Source organism: Carcharodon carcharias, chromosome 16 (genome assembly GCF_017639515.1).
Source record: "Carcharodon carcharias isolate sCarCar2 chromosome 16, sCarCar2.pri, whole genome shotgun sequence".
In the NCBI taxonomy this organism is placed as follows: domain Eukaryota; kingdom Metazoa; phylum Chordata; class Chondrichthyes; order Lamniformes; family Lamnidae; genus Carcharodon; species Carcharodon carcharias.
The window spans coordinates 56758254-56768032 of record NC_054482.1 but is presented as its reverse complement, the minus strand read 5'-3'; the positions used below and the strand labels follow the sequence as shown (position 1 = coordinate 56768032).

Genomic DNA, 9779 nt, shown 5'->3' with positions numbered 1-9779 from the left:
ACAATGCTTCCTCCATGGAGAGAGTGGCGACTCTCATGGAGAGGCTACTCGAGGAGAACAATTAGGGCTTCCTGGGGATGCACTTGGACCTGTAAGCCTTCACAGCAGCATTGACCTTAGTGTCAGTGTGGGAGATAGATTGAGCACCCAGTATTCCAGCTAGGTGCCCATCCATCAATAGTGAGCAGGGAGGTCCAAAGCAACCTCGCCTTGACGCACGAGCTGCCTGTTGTCTCTGTGGGCTCCTCTCAGCGCGCTCCGGATGAGGGCAGCTCCTCCGCCCCTCTGCCAGTGACTGTGGCATCCGATGAGGCTGCGGTGACTGGGGAGATGCCAGCCGTGGCATTGGCCATTCCCTCCAGGCAGGACCAGCACAGGCTCCACGGGGCAGAGGACACCCACCAAGGTCATTAAGGCCAACAGGACAGCAGAATGAGCAGGCTATCTGCAATGCCAGTGCCAGCAAGGTGGGAGAACCTAGACGTAGCACCCGCAAACATAAGCGTTTATCACCTTAGGCACAACACGGGCTTATCACTGGTGGTTTTCTGTTGTTCCCCCACTTGTATTACTTGCTTCTCATTTGGTGTGCTGCTCAACACCTTTTAATGCACTTTCATTTCTGTTTTAAATGTTTTGGTTCTCAGCAAGCCTCTGGGTGCTTCATTAGTTCTGCAGGTGGACGGGAACCCATGATGTTATGAGTGACTTGTTTGTCATTGAGCTTTATTGACAAGGCGCATAGTTAATGTTCCTAACCAGGCAAATGTTGCTCTCAGGTATCAAGTATGGAGACTGCAGTCCTGGCGTGTGTTGGAGGTATGTCTGTGGTGGGCTAGCTGAAGGACAGTTGGATGAAAACCTCCCAGGTGTCCCTGCCTCCCTGGAGGTTGCCTTGGTCAGCAACTATCCCCTCAGCATTCTCCTGAGCGTGCTCGCCCTCAGATTCACTACTGGACTCATCGTGTGCAGCCAGAGCATCTGTGTCTACATCTTCTTCCTCCACTGTGCACCGCACCCCCCCCCCCCACCATCCCCACTTCCAATGCCAGATTGTGGAGAGCGCAGCATACAGCCACTGTCAGTGACACACGATCTGGGGGGTATTGCAAGTCGCCCCCTGAACGGTCCAGGCATTGGAAGTGCATCTTCAGAAGACCGATGGTTCTCTCTATCACCACGCTTGTGGTGCCGAGGCTCCTATTGTACCGCTGCTCGGCTTCTGTTCTTGGATGGTGGAGGGGCATCATGATCCACCTTCTGAGGGGATAGCCCTTGTCATCCAGGGCCTATCATCTAATAATTGGAGATCACTGTCTCCCTTGAGAGACGGAGCCTCCTTCAGCACTGCACCTCAGACATATTGAGGTAACTGCTTCGCCGCCTATAAACCCTGGCAGCAGGATAGTGGCATCTTCTGCAGCCTCTTCCACCTTGCACTTCCTGTTGGCCCTGCACCCCTTTTGTCTGTGCCTCTCCTCCCAAAGGTGGCTCCCCTGGAGGCTGAATATGGACTCCTGGCCTCCCCCCCCAACTTCTGGCTCTCTCTTCCTCCTCAGAGGAGATGCCTCCAGTGGAGAGCACAGCCCCCATTCCCAGGGTAAGGAAAGGCTGCCTGAAACCTGCAAGGCCCCAAGAATTAATTTTCTTCCAGAATCCTGAACTGAAGCTTATTATTCCTGTCAAAGCAGCTCAAAGAGATTTGAAGTTCTCCTGTTCATGCAAGCAAATAGCAGTAAGCTTCTAAAGTAAATAACGAACAACTAGTATTCACAAGCCCACTAACCCATGTTATCCTGCCCGTGGATTATTTAAAAAAAAAATATGGCCTACCTGTCTGCCCGTTGCGTGCGTGCGATGCTCTGAAAATCGCATGGGTTCTGAAAAATCGCAGTGTATTAATCCCTCAAGGGCCTTAAGTGGCCCATTGATTAATGGCGGGCGTGCCTCGGAACTCATAGCGTGCCTGCCCACTGAAATATTGCAATGGCGTGTGGTGATGGTGGGACACACGCTCAACGTCATCACACGTCACTTTACGAGTTGGCGTGTTGGGCCCGCCCACTCACGTCGACGTCAAGATTCTGCCCAGGGAGAATGCGGCAACTGGGGAGGCAGGTGTAAGCGGGGAGGAAGATATAAAGGAAAGAGTTTGGAGGGGGAAAGAATTCCAGGGGGGAAAGAGTAAGGGTGAAGGAAGGAATAAGGGTGGGGAAAGGAGTAAGAGGGGTGGGGGTGTCCAGATGTACATGCAAGGGAGGGGTCTGCGGAGTTGATGACTGCCTCCTGGGGAGCGAAATGAGGGCAGGTGTGATGGGAGCGAATGGCGAGAATCAAGGAGGGCAGAGTGAGCCAGTAGGGTGGGAGGGTGAGTGTGCGACAGTAGTGGTAGAAGGGATGGTGAGGGTGGTTGGTGGGTAGTCGGAGGCAGACACGGACCCTGGGGGTGGGAAGGAGGAGGTCGGGGAGGTCAATGGGGATGGGGGTGGGAGTCTTTTGGACATAAGGAATGTGCATGTTCACCTGCACATCCCGGGAAGAAAAGGGTTCTGGCTGGTAGCTGACAGTGGGGAGGTGGAAGGTGATGCCAGGGAGGGTCAAAGTGATGGAGGAAAGGATATGGGTGACTGGGAGAGGGGAAAGGACGGGGGAGCTAATGACAAACTTCACCAGCACCATTTTGCAAAATCAAAAGTGAAAGGAGCCTCGTGTGGTGCAGGAACAGGTGCTACATGGGAGTGTGGTCAGTGGGTGGGCGGAGATGCAGGTCGGCTCTGATGGACAACTGAAAGAGAAGTCCAGCATTGAAAATGCTCAGGACATTGAGATGAGTGTGATGGAGGAAGGATCTGCGGGCCTGGGAAAATGCTTACACGAGGGTCCGAAAGGCCCTGCCACACAAACACTGCTCCCTCCAGAATCACTCATTCACTGGCTGCGTGCAGCTGAACTGCTTTTGGAGGGGGTTGGGGTGGTGGATGCAGGGGGAGGACTCACACAGCCTGTCAATGAAGCTGAAAGACACCGTTACACATTATTCAGTGAAAGGGAATGTATTTTCAGATCATAAAGTGACAAAATATGTTCACCTGTGCAACCACTTGTGATCAGGAATTTTTTTAGCTTTTTTAAGCCTACCACTTCTTCTAGGTGCTGCCCTGACATCCACAGCAGGGATGGAGACAGCCTGTGCAATGGTTGGCCCTGTTGCCTCTGATGAATCTGGCCTGGGTCCACTGGAGAGCCGAGGCTTTGAGGGCCCCAGTTTACTGTGGCTGTCCTCCTGTGAGCCAACTGCTCCCTCTGCAGTGACAGAGAATGAGGTTGATGGAGTTACAGGCAAAGTGGACTTGGAGGGAGAGGACAGACTCTGAGATTCCTGAGTGGATGATTCTGGGATGTCCAGCTGCAGCTCCTCCTCCCTTCGGGTGCCTGAGGGCCCTGGCCTGGCTCCTTGATGAGAAGGAGCATCTGGAGGGATGTCGATATGCCCCGTTTCCCTCTTGCGTTGCCACCACAGGCAAGTCACCCATGGCTACTGCAATGGAGTGCAGGCCTGCTCACATTTCTGCGTTCTGCTGGTCCAGGGTCTCCATGATGCCAACTTCCTCCCCATGGAGACCTCCATATGTGCACATCTGGGCACAACTTCATCAGAGAGCAAGCAGGCGCACTCCTCTGACTCACGTGCCACACTGTTGAGGGCTCCCAACAGCTCTGCGTGATATTCCCCCGCCTTCTGCTGACTCTCCAGGATGAGTTGGAAGGCCAAATCCAGAGATTTGTCACCTGACTTCGACCTCACAGATGCCTCTTCCCTAGCAGTCCTCCGAGTGCCAGGGAGCTTGGCTGAACCTGCCTCTTCCTGCTGCAGATACGTGTCCATGCGATGACCACCAGATTAGGAACTAGCTCTAGATCTAGGTCCCACTAGTTCCTGCTCTAGATCTAGGTCCCACTGAGGTGTGTGGCCCTGCGCCGGTGGAGAGTGTGAGTAAGCGCTGTAACAGGACTTCCATGCTGCTTATAACCAATGGAGGAGGTGTCCTCTTGGCTGGAGGTGAGGACCTGGATGGAGCTGAAGGACTGGCTGGCTGAGGGCTTTGGTCACTTGGCAGAGCTCCCTGAGTTAATTAGTGCATGACAGCAGAGTCAAAAGCAGGAAACAGAGCACTCACAGTTGTGTTAAGAGAGGGAAGATGTGGTGCAGGATCCTCACGTGGGTGCTCACAGCCGACCTCACCGTCGCTGCAGGCATGGTTCACATCCTCACCAGTCAGTGTGAATGCACGCTCCTCAATGTGAATGAGGGGCCCTATGTGGGCTACTCCCCCCTCGGTCTGGGACCTCTCCCTGCTGCTGTGAGCCAGCTTCTCCTGCATGAAAACAGATGGAGTGTGAGCAGCACACATGGCACTGCATGGAATGTTTGTGTGGTGAGCGGAGCCATGGATGGGAGCTCCAGAGGATGTTCCTCTAACTTTGGCCTTCTGTCCATGACATCTCTACCACCCCAGTACTGGTGGTTGTTACTGGTAGTTGTGGCATTTCTGGAATTCTTCTGCTCAATCCCTCCACCATTCTCTTCTTTTAAGAACCTCCTGAATACCACCCCTGACCAAACTTTGGTCAACCCTCCATTTATCACCTCCTTTGGTTTGGCGTCCATTTACTTCTGATTACATCTCATTCAAAGACATCTGATGCATTTTTCTTCAATAAAGGTGCAATACAAGTGCAATTGTTGTAGCACCAGTGTTCCCATCAAGTTCGCACATATGTGCCCATGGCCATGCACAGACTGGAAGGGATGATAAAGATTGTACCTCTGTTAAATAATGCTAAATTGCGGCCACACAAAAAACATTTAAAGATATCATGTGTTGTGATTTGATGGCCTTTAATGGGTTGTAGCTTAAACTACTGTCAATCACATCACATTGACAGGATGTAGTAATCCTGTGCAGCGCTTCCCAAACTCTTCCGGTCACGAACAATTATGACCTCCAAAAGTATTGGTGGAACCCTTAAGGAACATTCTTATGATGTTGAAAACTTAAAGCACAAAAATTAATTACACACAAACAATAGTACAAATATACAAAAACAAATTTATGAGTTTTTTTTCCTATTTCTTATATGTATACATTTATTATAATTTAAAAGTTCATTTATTCAGCTTTTTGTCATTTTTAGTGGGAGAAGTGATGCTACTTCTGATGTTCAAATAGTTTAATATCGGGGTGATGCTGGAGAGCTGGATTCTCGTATCAGGTGCAGCATTCAGTCTGCTCCTGTTTTTTTTGCTTTTGTCGCAGAGCATGCTGAAAAAACACTTCCACACAAATATGTTGTAGCGAAAGGAAGAGGCTCACAAACTGCCGTTTTTTTTGTCACATTCGGGTACTCATGAATAAAGCTGCTCCAAAAATTCATTAACGGAAGTTTGCTGAAGCTTTATTTTAGTGTGGAGTCAGGAGTCATGTCAATCAGACTCCCTTAACCTTGTACTGATAGGTCGACTGGCCTGGCTGTTAGCGCAATTGGTTTATGCACCCACATATTGTGGACATTTGATGGAGGAAAATATTCCAACAAAGAGCAGGAAAATATTCCAACAAGTCATACAGGTGCTGTGTAATACGGCTGAAAGTATTTTAATCGGGGGCAGAATAGATTTTTGGTGAGAAAGTCATTCAATGTCGGAAAGCAGTTGAAATTCTTATTTCAAACGCACAAAGTCCAAAAACACAATTTTCGCAATAACGATGAAATCTTGTCTTTCGCAATAAAAACAGTAACATCTTTTCCTTGTAGCAACAGATTCACCTCATTCAGTTTTGTAAAAATATATGCAAGATACCCAAGTCTCAGAAACCACAAGGTATTTGACAAGTAACCTGAAAGTTAAAATCTGTGATCCACACAAAACACCAGTGCTTCACGACGAAGCTCAAAAAGTCTCGCGAGCACTTTGCCTCAAGACATCCAGCTCACCTATGTATATAAGAACAGCACCATGTGCTCACTGCCCATTTTTTTCGCACAGCATTTTAAATAGTCTGGATTTCAGTGGTCGAGTCTTAATGTAAATGATAATTTGCACTGCCCCATCTAGGACATTTTTTAGAGATGTAGACATGTCCTGAACAATGAGTGCTTGTCTGTGGAGAACACCGTGACTGCTCGTGCAGCGCGATGCTACAACTTTGAGCCATGTTACAACACTTCCTCTCTTCCCAACCATTGCTCTGTGTCATCATTGCACAGATCAACACGTTTTTTCCCAACTAATTTCATGTCTTTTCATAAAGTTGCTAATGCAGTTAAATATTTCTTCACCAGTAGTGTCGCTTTGGAAAGATTTACATAGGAGCACGTCCTCCTAAATAAATGTATCAAAGACATAACGCACAAATACATGGAATACTGTAAGCCCCGACACTTCAGTCAACTCATCTAGTTGTAATGAATATACATTGCAAGATTTCAGTCGCGAAACTAGCTCGTTCGCGATGTCAGCAGCAAAATCTTGAATTTGTCGGTTGACAGTATAGTCTGACAGCTGTAGTGCCTCGATTTTTTTACCAGCATGCTCATCAAGCACGCACATTGCAGCATCTTCAGTGTAAGGCTTGATCAGGTTTTCTCTAATCTTATGGGCCTCTCCCATGAATGCAATGCGGTAACATATTTTGTAAGGTTCCTGTGTTATATTATCAGTTTTGACAGTTTCTAACATCAAGGTTTACGGTTTGTAAGTGCATTAAGCTTTCTCTTGAAAAAACTTTATCCTTATATTTGGAGTGATTTGTTTTCAAATGCCTTCAAATGCAGTTTAGCAGGGGCCATAGAACTGTTGAACAATATTTTGGAGCGGACGATGCACTGTGCTTCCGGGGAATCTTTTTCTCCAGTGCAAATAAATCAAAAGACAAAGAGTTCTCATCGTGCTTAGATTTCTTGTTTCCTGCTGCTGATTCGGTTGATATGGATAGTGATCACTTCATTTTGGAAAGATCATTTTCCGATTTTTCAGCAGTGACTGGCTGAAGTGGTCCACCTTCATCGCTAGTTATTATATCAGGAGAACTTGCTTTGTGCTTCTTTGAGGGCCCTTCCTTTAGCCACCAGTCCATAGCTAAGTAGCGTACCATAGTGTAATTTTGTAATATTATGAAATTTCACAAATACAAGAGAAACTTCTTGCTTCCTTGAAATACCGCATGACTAGATTATCACTAGCGAGTCTGAGCACTGAGCAGTGACCACAGACAGGTGGCAGAAAATGGTTTCTACAGCCGACTGTGCGTGCACACAATAAAACGTGTTCAGCCAAGCAGACAATACAAAACATTTTGTACAGCCATTTACGTGAACGCGTCACTAAATATTTTCAATTTCACACGGTGTGACCAACTTTAATCTAAATAAATCCATCACATCACCAACTCTTACACTCCATCCACACTACACAAATTATTTTCACGGAACCCCTGGATATATCATACGGAACGGAACACAGTTTGGGAAACTGTGGTCAGTATGCAAGCAGCAGGTAGAGATGCGGTGCGCCATACTTAGCTCCCAGTGAATACGATCTGTATGTAGACTTGCTTTCAAATAAAGAAAGCACTTTAATGTTTTACCAAATCTTTATGTATGATTGGTATGTTTACGTTGAAGAAGAACATAACACAATGCACTGAAAAAAACTGGCCAAACAATTACAACATTTTAAAGGGAATATTGAGCCACACAAAAGTACAAGGATTGATTTAGGCTTGTTATAGCCACAAATGAAATTGTCTGAGTGCATCTTAAAATGCATTATGCTCTGCTCACCATCACCATTGTGCTTGCTGAACTATACTGGCTCTGGTCCTTCAACACCTCCAATTTAAATTTCTCATCACCAAGTTTAAGTATTCATTCTGTCACCCCTCTACATTTGTAACCTTCTCCAGCCTCACAACCCACAGAGGAATCTGCATCCAGTCAACTCTGCATCCTGCACTCCTTTTACCCAACAACTGGGGGCATTACATTCAGCTGCCTAGAGCCTAAGTTCTGGAATTCCCTCCCCAAACCTCTGTACCTCTCTCTTGACCTTTAAAGCTCTCCTTAAAACAAAAATGCCTCTTTGATCCATCCTAATATTTCCCTCTTGGGCTTGGTCTCAATTTATGTTTTAATACTGTTTCTATGAAATGCCTTGGGATGTATTTCTACATTAAAATGCCATACAAATGCAGGTTGTCGTTGTTTTAAGGAAATCAATATTTTCTTCCATGGTTCTGCCTGTATTTTGAAGTTGTGGCCACTAGGCATCCTTCATTCAACATCACTAAACAGACTATCAGTCTTTGGTCACATTTCTATCTGCTGCACAAATTGGCTGCGGCATTTCCTACACAACAATGGTTATACTTTAAAAGGTCTTAATTGGCTGTAAAGTGCTTTGGGATATTATATGAAATAGGAATGGGAGCGGATCATGCAAAGAGAATAACAAGAGTATGCTGTTTAGGCCTTAAACCTGTTCCGCCATTCAATGAGACCATGGCTAATCTGCGCCCTAACTCCATATACCTATTCTTACCCCATAGTATTAAATACTTATCAATCTCAGAGTTAAAAATTAGAATTGGTCTATTATCAATTGCCATTTAAGGAAGAGAATTCCAAACTTCTACCAGCCTTAATGACTTAGATGAGGGGACTGACTGTAACATATCCAATTTTGATGGTGATACAAAGTTAGGTAGGATAGTAAGCAGTGAGTGTTATATGATGTATGTGCCTGCATGCTACTGTAATGCAAAGGTGGCAGAGCAAGGGTTAACATGGGACTGGAGAATAGCACTGTTCACGGTATGATGTATAGAGTCACATAGTAATAACCTGAGAGAATGTCAAGAAGATATAATAATGTCTATAATGTTATTGGAAATTATTTTAAAATAGAGTTTAGCGCTGTCTGAATCTATGTATGTCTTAATTAGATTAAAACCAGCTAGTCTACGGGCTTTGATATATAGAAGAGAAGTAGGTTTGAAATGTTAATTAGATAAACATGGGGAGTTTAGAAACAAAGATGTCAAGGGAGCAATTTGCATTTTTAAATAAACAATTCAAAAGAATGGGTGAAGTATTATACATAGCCAGAAGAAGCCAATGTGTTTACTTTTTTCAAAGCTTAATAATAAAATTGGTGTTATGAAATGGTTTTATTGTTAGATGAAGTAAAATTCAAAAAGCCCAGTGATACAATGAGAACTTACATTCAAAGAGGCAAATATGTATAAAAGAAGAGAAGGTTGTTGGTAAAAGGTAGAGGGATTCTAAGATCTTAAGCCTCCAGCCTGTAAGCCTCAAGCCGCTGTCTGCAAGAACCCAGAGATGAAAGAAACTCAGAATTCGACTGTCCGGAGTGTGCTTTGTCGGGTGTCTGTTTAAATCTATGTCTTTTATTGTTGCCTTGACAGAGGTGTAACTAGGAGTCAGATTAATTAGATTTTTTTGTAGTTATTTTAGTAGTAAGTTTGTAGACATAAGTGTGTGCTTATAATCTTTCTGGTATTAGTAAATGTTTAATTTAGTTTCATAAAATCTATTGAGACTTGGTGGTCTTGTTACTACTGAATTTAAAGCCTGCATTTTGAAACATACAAATTGCAAAGTAGGTTATGACAGTTGTTTCAAGTTTCCCTCTGGGGTTTGAACAGCTCAGCATTTAACATTGGCTTTATCATAATAGACAGCAGTCCAGAAAGAAC

General features: G+C 45.5%; 1 pseudogene; it reads right to left on the bottom strand.

Annotated features, from left to right (window-relative positions):
• Positions 1 to 5167: 5167 nt before the first annotated feature.
• LOC121288948 lies at positions 5168 to 7157 on the bottom strand (annotated as a pseudogene).
• Between the last annotated feature and the right edge of the window lie 2622 nt (positions 7158 to 9779).